Genomic DNA, 15,262 nt, shown 5'->3' on the forward strand with positions numbered 1-15,262 from the left:
TGGGAATGTATCTGTTTTAAAGGCTTAAGAAGTTTTGATTTTTCTCCTGCATTGAGCACGTTAGGTTGTTAGTGCTGGAAGAAACTTGGAGATCATCTTCACCGACACCTCCTTCACAGACGGGGAAGCCGAGGCCAAGAGGGTGGGAATGATCTACCCTGGTCTCCCAGCGAGCAGGGCCTGGAGCCCGGTCTCGACTTGGACAGGCGTGCTCCCCCCAGACAGCCTCCCCCTGAGCGGGCCTCTGCAGTCGCCTCTGGACCAGACTAGCAAGGTCAGAGGAGACCTGCCTTCCCTGCTGTGGCTTTGCCCTCGGGCCACGGTGGCGTCCAGCCAGTCAGGCCCTGTGTCAGCTGAGCATGTGGGGAGGCATCGGCTGGAGGCATCCAGCTTCTGTCTGCTCACTGACGGCGAGCCCAGGTTCACCTGACCAGCGGTGACTTTGGCCGCAGGACACGCCCAGCGACCTCAGCCAGCTGCTTGTTCCCACAGATGGCCCCAGCAGGCAGGAGACCTCATCTTCTCCCTCCCATGGCTGAATTCAGTTGTTCTAACTCCCTACCTTGCACAGCTGAGCATTTAGCTACTTATAGCTCTGTTATCATGTTCCTGTTTTAATACAAACAAACAGCCGTAGCCTGGGAAGGGGATTTATTGAGAGACCTCGCCTGCTTTCTGCTCTGGCAGGGACCTGGCTGCTCTGTAGGGTTTGAGTGACATGACAGATCTTCCCCGCCACTCTCCCCCAGCCTCCGCCATCTCTGAGGCCACCAGGAAATTTAGATGGGAGAAGCCCAGCCTTGTAGAAGGCGGGGACTGGGAGGAACTCAGAAATCAGTCTCTCCTGCCCCAGGGACCAGAGACCACTGCACTCAGCCCCGCTGCTGGGGAGAGGCTGGGCCAGTCATGCAGTAACCCTCCCAGCCTCAAACCTACTGTATTCCGGTGGGGGACTCTGCCAACCCGCTTCTGCTTGGCCAGCTGCTCTTGCTAGGCCCTGCCGGAGGAGGCAGAGGCCAGAGGTGGAAGGAGGAAGGAGAACACACTCCTTCCAGTCTGTTTTTCCTGTTCTGGGAGCAGCATCCAGCCTCACGGCTTCACGTCGGGGGTGGGGGGCGGGGGCAGTCCCCCCCTTGCAGCGCTGGGGTCCCGTGTGCAGTCGTCCCGACGCCTACAGAGCTCGCCTCATGGCTGGGGCTCCCTCCACAGGGGTCTGAGGTTCCCTTCTGTGGGGCCCTCCTCCAAGCTTCTAAATTTGAATAATTCCAGCTTCTCTCTGCTCCCTAAGCCCTGAGTGTGATAACCGCCTCCTGCAGGCGCCACTTTCTATCATAACTCCGAGTTGGCTTTTCTGCCTTGCTCTTTACCTAGATAACACTTCTTTACAACAAATTCTTTCTGTTAAAATAACCTAGACACTTCTGTCTTGACTCGACTGGCTGATAGGCTGGCAGAGCTGGGATTCCAACCCAGATCTCCTTTCTCCAGGTTCCATACTCCCTGCTTTGGAATCCAATAAAAGTGTGTTCCATTCAATGAATGACAAGGTGAGTTCCTTCCATTCATCAGTTCTGACTTTAATAAGATGTAGTTGGGATTCCCCACCACCCCAGCAACCCACTGTCACCCACTCACAACGTAGACTTCCTGTCAGGCCAATGTCAGTCTCTACCAGCAGCTTTAGAATCGGGGCGCACGAGAGCTCTAGCTCATCGCAGGGCTTCCCGACCTTTCACGTCTTGGCACACGTACTCTACTATGAAGACATGTGCCCAGCCCCTGACTTGGGGACATGGACAGGGCTGCATGAGGCTTCATCCCCTGCCCGGGCCCCACCTGACCACACCACAGGTTGAGGGGATTGGAATCCTGGCACACCCATGGCCAGTCTACACACCGGTGAGCCCTGCTCTATGTGGAGAAGCACTGACTTAGTCTAACGCCCCCATTTTACAGATGATCAATCAAGGCCAGAGACCTTTGGTAGCTTGCCCGAATTTAAATCTCAGCTCCCCTTCACCCTCCAGCAGCCGAATCCAGCTAATTCACAACCTGACACCAGAATTCCTCTTAGGAAGGAACACTCTTTGCGCAAAGAACCGAATTTAGTCTGTGTAGGTGTCAAGGATTGGCAGGAGCTGCAGCTCAGATGGCTAAGGGCCTCCCTGTGTGAAAGGAGAGTAAGGAGGCTTGGTTCCTGAGGTGAAGGTCAGAGAAGAGGACAGAGGGGCGGAAGAAAGACCTGGGCATTGGTGTGAGATAGAGAATGATGGAGGGGGGTCAGGGGAACTTGCCCTGAATGCGGGCTGAGGACACTTGAGTAACAGTCATGCCCAACGTCACTTTCCCTCCATTATGGCACACAGCCCTCCTCTTGGGCCCCAGATCTTCACACGACCACAGTCACAAATGCTTTGATAGCACTTTGTTCTGCTGTGTTTTACTTTTGGCAGGGGCTGGGGGGCTGGAACTTGAAGAAGGAGCTGCATTTTATTCATATTTGGGTCAATACAGTAGTCAAGTAGGCACTTGAGAGCAGAGGAGACCAGACTATACAAGCCCTGGGGGGTTCACAGAAATCGTGGGGTGCACCTTGGGGATCCTCTCAGCACAGACTTGAACCGGAGTCTAAAGGCGCAGAGAAACACCAACTGACGTCTGGGTGAGCATACATTTGTAAACTTAAATAAAATCCACAGAATCAAAATCGGGGATCATGCATACTGTTTGTACTCTTTTTGGGTTTTTTGTTTTGTTTTTTAAAGATTTTTATTTTGGAGGGCAGCTGGGTGGCTCAGTTGTTAAGTGTCTGCGTTCGGCTCAGGTCATGATCCCAGGGTCCTGGGATTGAGCCCCGCATCAGGCTCTCTGCTCGGCGGGAAGCCTGCTTCTCCCTCTCCCACTCCCCCTGCTTGTGTTCCCTCTCTCGCTGTGTCTCTGTCTGTCAAATAAGTAAATAAAATCTTTTAAAAAAGGGGGGGGTTAATTTTTTTAAGTAATCTCTACACCCAACATGGAGCTCGAACCTACAGTCCCGAGATCAAGAGTCGTATGCTCTACCAACTGAGCCAGTCAGGTGCCCCTGTTTGTACTCTTTTTGAAACTGCTTTTTATTTTCCATTTCATAGTGACATATCAAAAACAATTCCTCGTGCCTGTAACATCCGATTTAATAGCTGCAGTGGACACAAAGTTGTTTCCAAGTGTTTGCTGTTTACAAACCATCTCGTTTTGTATAGCTTGTCTCTGCCTGGATGGTTGAGGAGGTTGCAGGGGAGGTGGGAGGCGAGCCTAGACCTGCTGTAGATCAAGCAGGAAGGTATTGAAACCAGAGAACTGTGAATGGGGGACAGACTTGGGGGCGCAATCAGGTTGGCAGGATCAGACATGGGGGTAAGGACTGTCCGGGTGGAGAGCAGGCAGAGGGCTGGGTGAGCAAGGACACAGTGTGGCCGGAGGCAGTGGGAGGGCTGCCGCTAGAGTGGGGATGGAGGACATCTCCAGAAGCACAGGGGCTTCTTCTTGTCTCAGGAGAGCGTTGTAGCCCTGCGCTGCCTTTGAATGCAGAGACCTGGGGTCTCCACCGGCAATCACAGCCTGGGATGTTTGATACAGGTCTTGAAGGGTCTAGTTCATCAGCTGGAATCTGGCTCTTTGGGGGACAGAGGCCAGGTACTTTTGGTGATGATGCTTTCTAGGTTTTGCACGTCTAAACCAGAACCTGGGAATAATCATGGAATCTCTGGGTCTGCTTGAATACTGCCAATGACGGGAAGTTCTCTGTCCTATTCCTCTCCCATGGTAAAATAACAATTTACAAGCATGGCCCCTTGACTGGTGATCATCAGCATCATCTTGGTCCATGCCAGACTGAGTATCACTGCCTTATATCTCTCTGAGGATGATGCTCTGAGCATCCCACATTCTAAACAGTGCATAGTCCCTTAGCCCAAAATGGAAATGTGAAGCCACATATTGGTTTGCAATAAGGGGTCTCTTTTCCTCCTGTTGAAACATATATTTGATGACACGTTCAAATACAAGATTCTCCTTACTCACAATTTTCATATAGCCCTGTGCATACTGGATATTAGCAAAACCATATTTCTTATGAAAACAGGCTGTTAAAACCCACAAACATTCAGACATCATTTGAATCCAAACGCTAAACTATGCTGTCATTTTTGGAAATCAAATACAGTATGAACGTAATTGGGAACTGCAGGCCAAGGGGAGGGTGGGAGGAGATGGGGAAAGGGGTGGGAAGGCAGACCCGGTGGAAATCTTGAGCGTGGTTGGGATATCAGGGCCAGTTATATCGGAGCCAAGATATTATACTGATGAGCCATATGTTAGAGCTGCACTAAGAAATGAAAGGTATTTGCATTCTATATGACATAATACAACACAGGCAATTATTAGGGCTTAGAGAGAGTTTCAGCTAACATCAAGCAATTTTATTATGTAAAATAAAAAATAGCTTTTTAAGACTTTTCTTCTTCAATTTTATTGTAAACCTATTTTTTAAAATTTAAGGTTAATAATAATTACCATATAATTTAAAAGTCCTTATAAACAAGACTTTGTTAAATCCCATTTGCTCAGACTATAGGGCTTTCCAACAAGAACAAAAAGAATATCTTAATCGTATTTTCCTGTTTTTTTTTTTTCTAATTAACTTTTGGGGTAGTGACCTGCATCCCAATACTTCCTCCTCAAAAGATATAAAACAATAAGCAAGAGAAAGTCAATGTGTGCAACCACCAGACCCTCAGGATAACTTGAAGACAGGAAGAAAACAGAGACAGTGAAGATTTCTTCAAAATAACTGAACAACAATCTTGGAGTGCAATTTCTCATGTGCCCACCTCGGCCCTCCATGAATCTGTGGAAAGCACAGGTAGACCTAGTTCTACAGAAAAACAGCAGAGAAGACAGAAGGAAGCTAAACCTAATGATTAAGTTTCCTGGTTGGACTTCAGATGTGGGACCCGGCGCCTCCAGGGGAGCTCAGCCCAAGCACTGCTCCCCAAGCCCCAGCTCAGCCCCTCTCTCTCACCCCCGTTGGTTTGGTTCCTAGGACCATGTGTCTGACCACTGTCTGGCTTCCGGAATGTGGGCCTGAGGACTAATCTCGCCATGTATAAACACAGCTCCCAAAGGATAACTTCCTGAATTCTCTCCCAGATCTCCCAGTGGATCTGCCCATCTGATAAGAAATCTGGTACTAATGACTGACTGCCCAATGGGCACTGTTCCTTCTCTATCTAGCTGCTTCTCCAAGGTGGGCATCTGTGGTTGGGTCATTTCCCCTCACACCTGTTCACCAAGACAAGTCAGCCTGAATCTCCTTGTTTATGCTCCATGAGGGAGAGGCATTTGCCAAAGCAGGGGCTGTCCCGGGGCGGTAGACGGGCTGGTGTTGGGGGCGAGGGAAGCACACCCAGGACATGCGAAATAGCGAAACTTCCACCAGGGGATGCAAACGATAACATCACCAAGTGTTCTTCAAAGAACTGGAACACATGAGAGGATGATCTTGTGACTGACCAGGACTCAAGTGTTGGTTGTCTCATCCTTTCGCTATGAAACATGAGACGCAAAATAACTCTGTCACATCCTAACTTGAGCCTCATTATCTGTTTCAGCAGAAACATATTCGCAGGAGTGGGCTTTTGAATGACCAGAAGCGAATACTTCTGGTGAATTGCTTTTTATTTATTTATTTATTTATTTATTTATTTATTTATTTATTTGACAGAGAGAGAGTGAGAGCACAAGCCAGGAGACAGAGGGAGAAGCAGGCTCCTTGCTGAGCGGGGAGCCTGACATGGGACTCGATCCCAGGACCCTGGGATCATGACCTGAGCCGAAGGCAGCCGCTTAACCAACCGAGCCACTCAGGCGCCCCATGGTGAATTGCTTTTTAAGCTCCCAGACTGACCAGCAAAATCGTGTCCCCTCAAAATGAAAACCTTGGCCCCACTTACAAATGAGCACAACCAGAAAGAAAGAATCATTCGTGGTCTAAGCCTTGCAACTCAGGATTTGATAAGCATGGAAGGCAACAACTCTGAGGAGAGGCGGTCCTTCGGTGGAGGCTGGGAATTTCTTTGGAGCCCCAGAACACGGAGACACAACCAATTTTAGTCATTCCTGAACCGATGTGAGCAGCTCGACTACACAGAGTTAGCTCTCTTTGCTAGAACAACATCAGCCTGTGTCGCTGGGTTTAATCTCTTTATAATTCTTTGGCACCAATTCTGGCACGGGGCTCTGTTGAGGCTGTTCCCTGACTTGAGTGTGGAGCAGAATTTCCCCTTTTTAGGTCACAAACTCAGAGCGCTCAGCCGTCCCAGCGGCTCTCTCCACTGTGTCAATTTTAAACACCCTCATTAACGACATTTATGAAACGTTGGCAAGGTGGCAACTCTCTCGAGTTGCTCCTGCTATCCACAGCCGTTTCACGGGATTGAAACACACGCACAGACTTGCCACAGCGGGCTAGGATTATAAAAACACACTGGTATCCACCTCTTCTAAACACAGCTGAGTTAAGGAACCCTAGGACAGTGGTCGTGGACTGTCCAGTGACTGATCTCAAAGGGTTCAGACGAGCCCACAAAGAGTGGTCTTCCTGTGTTCGTTTCTTGGGCACGGTCGGCTGCTCCCTCGTCTCACGACCTGGGTCTCGGTCCCTTGCCCTACGTTCTGTGTTGGGATGAGACCTCCTGTGCTGGGATGGACCATCTCACCTGGGCTTCTAATCTCCTCGGGAATCAGAGATTTGGAGCACGGTCAGCATCCTAGTGAGTTGGGTTTTCTACTGGATGGTATGCCACAGTCCGGTGAATTGCATTTGTCCCGCTGTTGTCCCCTACACCCCGCACGCCCCTGGCCCATTCTGTACACACCCGTGCATGCACTTAGCAGCACCCATCATTGCAACCGCGTTATTTCTCCACTCCCATAAAATCATACGTTTGAACAAGCAACTTTTGAGGGCCTGCCATTGTCCTTTGCTCTGAAAATGGCTCATTTTTCGTTCTCCCTCATTCCCCACCTCCCACTGATGCAGCATCCTGCCTACTGCACCAATCCACCTCCTCGACACCGCTCATGGACTTAAGCTGGGCCGATCAGATCTTGTCTCTTGAAATGTAATGGCGGCCCTGAAAGTCAATCAAGGCGGGCCATAATCACCAGGCAATGAGGAATGGAGGCTGGGATCAGTGCCAGAGAGACCCGGAGACAATGCGTGATGACTTGAGGGAGGAGCAAGTTTAGGAGCCCCGCAGACACCAGCCCACCCTCAGACCGGCGCTAGCTGAGAAGCCGGGATGCAAGGAGTTGCTGCAGCCCAGAGCTACGTCTTCTCAACTCAAAGCAAGTTTCTGTTTCTTTCAACAGAAGTTCCCTGACGCACACCACACTCAGAAGTTGCCCGGGACCTGCAGACTCTGGCCTTTGCTCATCCCCACAGCATCCAACACCGTCGCCCCTGCTTTCCCCGAACTCCTGTCCACTTAGGCAGGTGCTACAAAATCCGGCTCTCCTTCGCCTTCTCCAGTTTCTCCTCCCACCCTCTCCGGGGAGCTGTTTAATAAGATCCAGGCTTTGGTCCTCCAGCCTGGTCTTCTCAGATGATCCCACTGGTTCCCCTAACTTCCTCTGCTCAGTCCAGGCAGAAGGCTCCAAATCTAGGCTGCCATTCCCCACTTCCTCCAGCACCTATCATGTTTTTAACTCTGGAGGAGATTTCTACTTAGAAGATTCACAGTCACTTAACCTCTTGAAATGTAAATTTATATCTTTCTTCTTCGACCCAAACCCTCTCCTGACTTTCCCATTTCCACTGACAGGACTGGGTTCTTTCAGTCACATCCCCTGGGACCCTCATGGTAATTCTGCACCTCACAGTGATTGCTCCTTGGCATCTGCCTCCCCTCCAGCCCGGGTGCTCCGCAGGCTCTGGGGTTATTCCCAGGACCCAGGACATGGGGTCACTTGAGTGTTTGCTGAAAGAACCGAAGGGATGAGTGTGTTTTAATGTCCCCTCTGTTTCATTCCTCTTGTCTCTCCAATGCACGTTCACGGAGACCTCTGGATTCTTCCTTCCCGGTGTGTCTTTCACTCTCCCCTTCCTCCCCATTCCCTTTGCTCCCGGGCCAGACCCTTATCACTACCCATTAGAGCTACTGCAGAAGCAAGCCAGTCTCCTGACTGCGATGACAAACCTGACAAGGCAGTCTGGGAACATGGTGGTAGCAGAGTTTTTAGATCTTCCCAAATCTCCCCATACAAACTGAGCCACAAGACAGGAAAACTGAAACCTCTGGACTTTTAAAACAAAACTAGACCATAAGCCTTTTCCTGAACATCAACCCCCAATAGCCACAGGACCCACCTGATATTGGTGTCTGTGCAGGAGGACATGGATGGAAGCAAGAGGGCCCTGCCAGCTGAAACTGAGCACAGGACAGTCCCAAAGTAGCCAACAGGTACTCACTAGGAAGGACGGCCTGCCAATTTGGGAGCAGCAGCTGAAACCGGAGGAGTTTTGCCCCCTAGACACACGCATATGCAGACATTACACACTAGAGGGTATGTGGTCGGAGTCTGGGCATTTCTGTTTCATGGACTATCCTATGAAATATGACCTGCACACACACACACACACACACACAGACACTCCACTAGGGTTCACTAAACTAAGATTTTCAAACGAGGCTCAGCACTCTGCCTTCCTTGGGTGTGGCCTGATGGTTCAGTTCTGACACCAAGTCAGACTCAGAAACACACAGTGTTTGTTGAAGTCACATGGCAGCTCGAATCGGCAGGCTCAACACCAAAACTGCTCTGGAAAGGTACTTGTGTAGAGTCTAGAGAAACACTGCAAACATGTCAAAGTCAACACCATCAGGAGTTTTAAAATAACTTTTTCCCATAAGGTCTCGGTGTATTAGGACCTCAGGGGGTCTATTAAATCATCATTCCAGAGAACCATAAATACTTGAAAATCCAATTTGCAATGGGAAGAATCATAACAGAGGCCAGAAGAATGAAATTTCATCTCGCAAAAAAACCCTTATTTTACCCATGAGGGGAGCAAGGTCTAGATCAACGGGGACTTACCCTACCAAAAGGAGACAGTAACTTATTGGAAAGAAAAAAATACATTTCATGCAGCTTAGGAGACAATGGGGTGGGGTGGGGTGGGGGGGCGTGGAAATAAGAAGCACAAATGTGCCTTTAACTTCCCTTTATAAGGAAAGAAAAGAAAGAAATGCATTTATCCCCTCTAATCTCAGTAGCCAAACCAGTTTAAAGCCACACGTTGTTCAAAGGAAGAAAGCTGTCAGTCTGAGACTTACTTACCCAGGATCCTCTGAGCATGAGGAGCGGAGAGCTGAGAACAGGCCCTCTCTTCCTGATGTTAGGACTTTTCAGCACTGCCCTCCGCCCGTGGTCTGTCTTCCCCCAGGATCACATGGAAGTGTTCTATAAATGTGCATTGGCTTAAGGTTGGGAACGCTGGCCTGGGAAACGGCAGCGTGTAAGCAATCTGACCCAGGCTAGGCAGCAGCTTTCCAGAAGGCTCTGCAGCCCCGAGGGAGAATAACAGAGGCCAGGGAGCGTGCAGGTACCCAGAGCCTGCAGCTCTCTGTTGTTCTCACTCTACGTTTTGTTTGGGACCCGGAGAGAGTCTCAACCGCCTGGGGCTGCAATTTCATTTACTTGGGGCCATTCTATATTTTGGCCAGGACCAGCCACTTTTCAAAACAAAGCAGCCTTAAAAACAGAACAAAACGACAGAGTATAAAATTGGAGGTGCTTCTGGTAAACGGGAATAGGTCATTGTCAGCTTCTACCAACCTCATAAGATCAGGTTGTCCTTTTTGAAAATGTCAGGGTGCTCTCTTGAGAAAGGGAGACGAGCAGTTACTTTTAGACCAGCTCTAAATGGCAAAACTGCCTAAAATTCCATCAGTATTGAATGAATTAAATGTGCAACCGTACGATGGAAAGCAAAGCAACCGTTAGAAAGAATGGAGCCCTTTAGGTACCAACAGGGAAAACTCTCCAAGATACATAGGTGGGTGGGAGAAAAAATTAAGGTACATAACAGTGTGTATAATGTTATCGCCTGTGTAAAAAAAGGTATAAATTTACGTGTGCATACTACATTATGTGTAGTATGTACGTCTATGTTCTGAAAAAAATCATACAGCACTATGTATATATATATATTTCTTTTTTTTTTTTTTTATGGAGAAGGGACATAGGGAGAGGGAGAGAGAGAATCTTAAGCAGGCTCCATGCCCAGCACGGAGCCTGAGACGGGGCTTGATCTCACGACCCTGAGATCATGACCTGAGTCAAAAACAAGAGTCACATGTCTAACTGACTGAGCCACCTGGGTGCCCTACATTATTTTATAATATGTATGAAAATATATAAAATAATGACTTTCTGGAAATTCACAAAAACAACTGGTGACAATAAGTGCCTACTGCCAGGAAGGGGCAAAAACTGGGGGACAGGGAAAGAGGAGGATTGTCTCTCCACATATTTTTCTATTCTAGGAATTTTACCTCATGTGAATAGTAATTTTTCACAGAAAAAAAAACAATTTTTTAAAAGATTTTATTTCTTTATTTGACAGAGAGAGAAAGGGATCACAAGTAGGGAGACAGACAGGCAGAGGAAGAGGGAGAATCAGGCTCCTCACTGAGCAGGGAGCCCGACGCGGGGCTGGATCCCAGGATCCTGGGATCACGACCTGAGCCAAAGGCAGATGCTTAACGACTGAACCACCCAGGCGCCCTGAAAACTTTTTAAGTAATCTAATTTCCATTAGAAATATTTAACTTTTCAGGCACTGAAAATTTAATTTTTTAAGTAATCTAATTTCCATTAGAAGTATTTAATTTTTCAGGCACTGAATTCAATTGACCATGATTCTTCTTTTTTTTTTTTTCTTTCCATATTGAACGTCTTTGACTGGGTTGGAAGGAGCCTGTCATACGAAGGCCGCATCTGTGGGTCCGGAAGGAGGAGTCTGAAGGCTGGATGCCTGGGCCCTGGTTCATCTCCTCCGCAGCCAGGACTCAGAGCAGGTGCCCACGAGCCTCGTGGTGTGTGAAACACACCCACCGCCCACCTTCTCCACAGGCCCAGCGAGGCCTGAACAAGACAATGTACATAAAAGCCTGGGTGGCTCAGTTGGTTGAGCGACTGCCTTCGGCTCGGGTCGTGATCCTGGAGTCCCGGGATCGAGTCCCGCATCGGGCTCCCTGCTCAGCGGGGGGTCTGCTTCTCCCTCTGACCCTCCTCCCTCTCATGCTCTGTCTCTCATTCTCTCTCTCGCAAATAAATAAAATCTTAAAAAAAAAAGATTAAAAAAAAAAAGCCCTCTGCAAACAGAAAGCCTTTATTCAGGAATAGAATTGTTCACAGCGATCACATTTGGCAAGACGTTTTTCTGAAGTTCTTGGGTAATTCAACACTCAGATCATGTAAGTCAAATGTTCCCATGAGCACAAGCATAGACGTAAAGCGGATATTCCAGAGGGCCTGTGTCTATATGGTCGCTGGGGCGGATTTTCTCCTTAGCGCCGGTTTTAATCTCCCCAGCATCACCCCTCCCACTGTGCAGGGCGCCTTCTGTGAGTGACCTCCTGGCACGTCCCGTGGGCTGCGTTGCGGGCTTTCTTCTCCATCTAACTTCGGTTCCCACTTAATTCAACCAGGAGCAGTTTTCAGTGCTTGCATTTGTACTAACGCATAATGCTCGGTTGAAAATGCCTTGAGATGTAAGAAAGGTATTTTTGTGTTTTGTTTGTTTTTTTATTACGCTGAGATCACAAGTCAAAGTCCCAGGGCCCAGGCACGGGGTGGTTCCCACCATCCCATGAAAAACCGCCAGCCGCGGCTGAGCGGCTGAAATAGCGCCACCGTGTGGCAACACCGTGCAGCGTCAACCCTTCATTTGACCCGCCAGCCTTGAAATGCTTCTCCACCCAAACACTAATTAATTACCTAAAGCAAAAAATTGTTTTAATTTGGCGAGATTTGCAATGTTTTCAAATTTGCTCATAACGTGAGGTTCCATTAATATTTTTATTGCGTATTACTTATTTGCCCGACTTAAATTCACATAAATGCAGCCTTGCTGAAAGTGACTGGCATATGGCAGAGAACACGAGAAAAACAAAACATTTCGCAGGCAGTGCTTCGGGCTGCTGATTATTTTAAAATTCTGAGAGGAAAATAATTCAAAGTGATGTTATGACAGCAAACAGGTGGACTTACGAAAATAAAAGGATAATGTTTACAGACTATTATCTCCCTACGCAGTGAAAACGGAATTCTCATTAATGAAGCAGACGGAGCTCCTTTCCTTCGAGAATTCATTGAAGTGAAAGCAAAGGAATTTTTTTTTAAGTTTGTTGGGACCCTAGCCAAGCAAACTGGGACGGCACATCAGTCAAGCGATTGCTCCGTGTTTGTGGGTGCCGGGAAGTGGACTGAGGTCTGGTCATGGAGGAATTGGGGCACAGGAGGCTCAGCCTAGAGCTGGGGTAAGAGGGGGTGGTGGGGCCTCAGGCCCAACAAGACCCAGTCTGCACTGCAGACCCAGGAGAGGCTCTGAAACACCAGGAACAATGGAGGGAGCAGAACTGGGGTTGGACATTTGAAAATTAAAAACAAGTATAAGCAGAGCCTCTGCCTTCACCTTGTCCCACCCTCCCCTGATGTTCGCTGAACAGACAAAAGCAAAATCAAATAAGAACCAAGCCTCCCACATAGCCTGAAATAAAAAATTCAACAGAAGAGTGAAAGCAAACAAAAAAATGTCAAAAAATAGAATTAAAGACTTAAAACACGAAAAAATATTACAGGCTTGAGAATCAATCCATGAGGTCACACATGCAGACATGGAACAAAAAAGTGGAAGAAATTATCAAGGAAGTAATATAAGAATATTTTCCAAAGCTGAAGGAGGTGAATCTCCAGGTCAAAAGGGCCCAGTAGGTGACTGGCACAGTAATTTAAAAGTCTCTCTCATGGTTCTGTGGGTTGGCTGGGCTCCGCTAGGTGGTTCTCATGTTGAGGGAGGGTTCTCATGTAACTGCAGGCAGACAAAAGCTAGAACCAGAGCCATCTGAGGGCTCAGTGGGGTTGGATGTCCCAACGGCTCATGCACATGGCTGGCGGGTGACACAGTCTTTGGCTGGCAGCTCACCTGTGACCTGTACATGGCCTCTCCCTTTGTCTGGAGCTTCCTTACAGTATGGAGGATAGGTTCCAAGGGTAAATGTTCCCCTAAACAGAATGTAGAAGCTGCCGATCTCCTAAGGCCTGGATCCGGAAACTGGCACAGCATCACTCTTCTGTATTCTATTGGTCAGACGGTGGCCCACGTTAATAAACATAAACTTGCTATCTCAGCGGGAGGAGTGTCAGAGAATTCATGGCCATCTTCAATTCACCACCAATCCTAAATGTTTCTAGAAACAAAACAACGTAGGTCAGTTACCGATAATGAGAGTCAGAACCAAACTCGTTTTCCAGCCCTCTCTCCCTTGGGCACCACTCTCCAGCTACCCGTGCCTCCCTGAAGTTTCAAATGTGCCAGGCTCATTTTATCCTCAAGCACTTTTCTTTGCCTTCGCCTCTGACCAGAATACGATTTCCCTGTATCTTTGGGTAACTCATCAAGTCGCATCTCAAATGTCACCTTCTCAGAGAAGATGTCCCTGCCCATCATATCTAAAATAAGTTGCAATCAGGGCGCCTAGGTGGCTCAGTTGGTTAAGCAACTGCCTTCGGCTCAGGTCATGATCCTGGAGTCCCGGGATCGAGTCCCGCATCGGGCTCCCTGCTCGGCGGGGAGTCTGCTTCTCCCTCTGACCCTCCCCCCTCTCATGTGCTCTCTCTCTCCTCTCATCCTCTCTCTCAAATAAATAAATAAAATCTTCAAAAAAAATAAAATAGGGCGCCTGGGTGGCTCAGTCGGTTGAGCGACTGCCTTCGGCTCAGGTCATGATCCTGGAGTCCCGGGATCGAGTCCCACGTCGGGCTCCCTGCTCAGCGGGGAGTCTGCTTCTCCCTCTGACCCTCCCCCCTCTCATGTGCTCTCTCTCATTCTCTCTCTCTCAAATAAATAAATAAATAAATAATCTTAAAATAAATAAATAAAATAAGTTGCAATCAGCATTTATACCCTTAGCCTAGATTCTTCTAAATTCTTCATAGCACTTGGGGAGAAGGGGAGAGTGACAACTAATGGGCATGGGTTGTTTTTTTCCCCCAAGGTGATGAAAACGTTCTAAAGTTGATTGTGGTGATGGTTCCACCACTCTTGTGAATATAACAACCATTGAATCGTATACTTTGAATGTGTGAATTTTATGGCAGGTGAATTATATCTCAATAATAAGAAAAAAAATCTCACTCTGGCCTTCAGAAGCGAGTAAACATATTTAAATTGTTTTGCATCTCTGTTCGTCCGGCAGGTGTGAGTATGATCCCCGATCAGCAGCATGGGCATCACCTGGGAATTAGAAATGGACAGTTAGAGGCTCCCTCCCAGACCTACTGAATCAGAATCTGCAGTTTTAACAGCCATCCCAGGTGATTCAAATGCACAAGAACATTCGAAAAGCACGGCTCTAAAGTGTTATTGAGGGCATGTATTCGAGTTTTGGGGTGACAAATACATGACAGGTGTGATCTCATTAAGACACTCATTAACATGAGAGATTAGAAAAAAAATTTTAAATTCATTGGCCTTTTTAATTTATTTACAAATCCTCCTTAGTGTTAACAAAATGAAAGAAAAGCAAATGGAGGGAGAGACTTGGAAGATGATACGAGGCTCAGGGCTTACGCATGTTCCCAAATGTCCCCAAGCTAATGCTGGTTGTTTGTTTTGCCAACTGGAAATCACTCCAGGTGCAGAAGTTTCACCGCCCGTTGCTATTTACTAATATGGCTGTGACTCTTTTCCATAAAAAGAGGGAGGTGACTGTGGGGTGGGGAGGCTAACAGTCCCTTTTAGACCTTTAGACTCGTAAGCCTTGAGAGCCTGGAAAATATTCATTTGCCCTGTTTGATTAAAAATTTGCACTTATTGTTTGACAATACAGATTAAAAGTTAATATTTGTTATTACACTTCTCTTCTGAAATGATAAAATTAACACATTGCTGAAACAGTACAGATTTCATAATCTCTCGCTGTCTCTTCTCCCCACT

The 15,262-nt window shown here is 47.8% G+C and overlaps 1 protein-coding gene across 1 annotated transcript in view; it reads right to left on the reverse strand.

The window, feature by feature from the left end:
- TACC2 (transforming acidic coiled-coil containing protein 2) overlaps positions 1–9,472 on the reverse strand; it is a 186,046-nt gene extending 176,574 nt beyond the window's left edge. The window contains exon 1 of the mRNA XM_081823347.1: positions 9,379–9,472. The gene's annotated coding sequence lies outside the window, so the exon portion shown is untranslated. The remainder of the gene's footprint in view (positions 1–9,378) is intronic.
- Positions 9,473–15,262: the final 5,790 nt, after the last annotated feature.

The sequence above is a fragment of the Leptonychotes weddellii genome, chromosome 6 (genome assembly GCF_054177405.1).
Source record: "Leptonychotes weddellii isolate Sample4059 chromosome 6, ASM5417740v2, whole genome shotgun sequence".
Classification (NCBI taxonomy): Eukaryota; Metazoa; Chordata; class Mammalia; order Carnivora; family Phocidae; genus Leptonychotes; species Leptonychotes weddellii.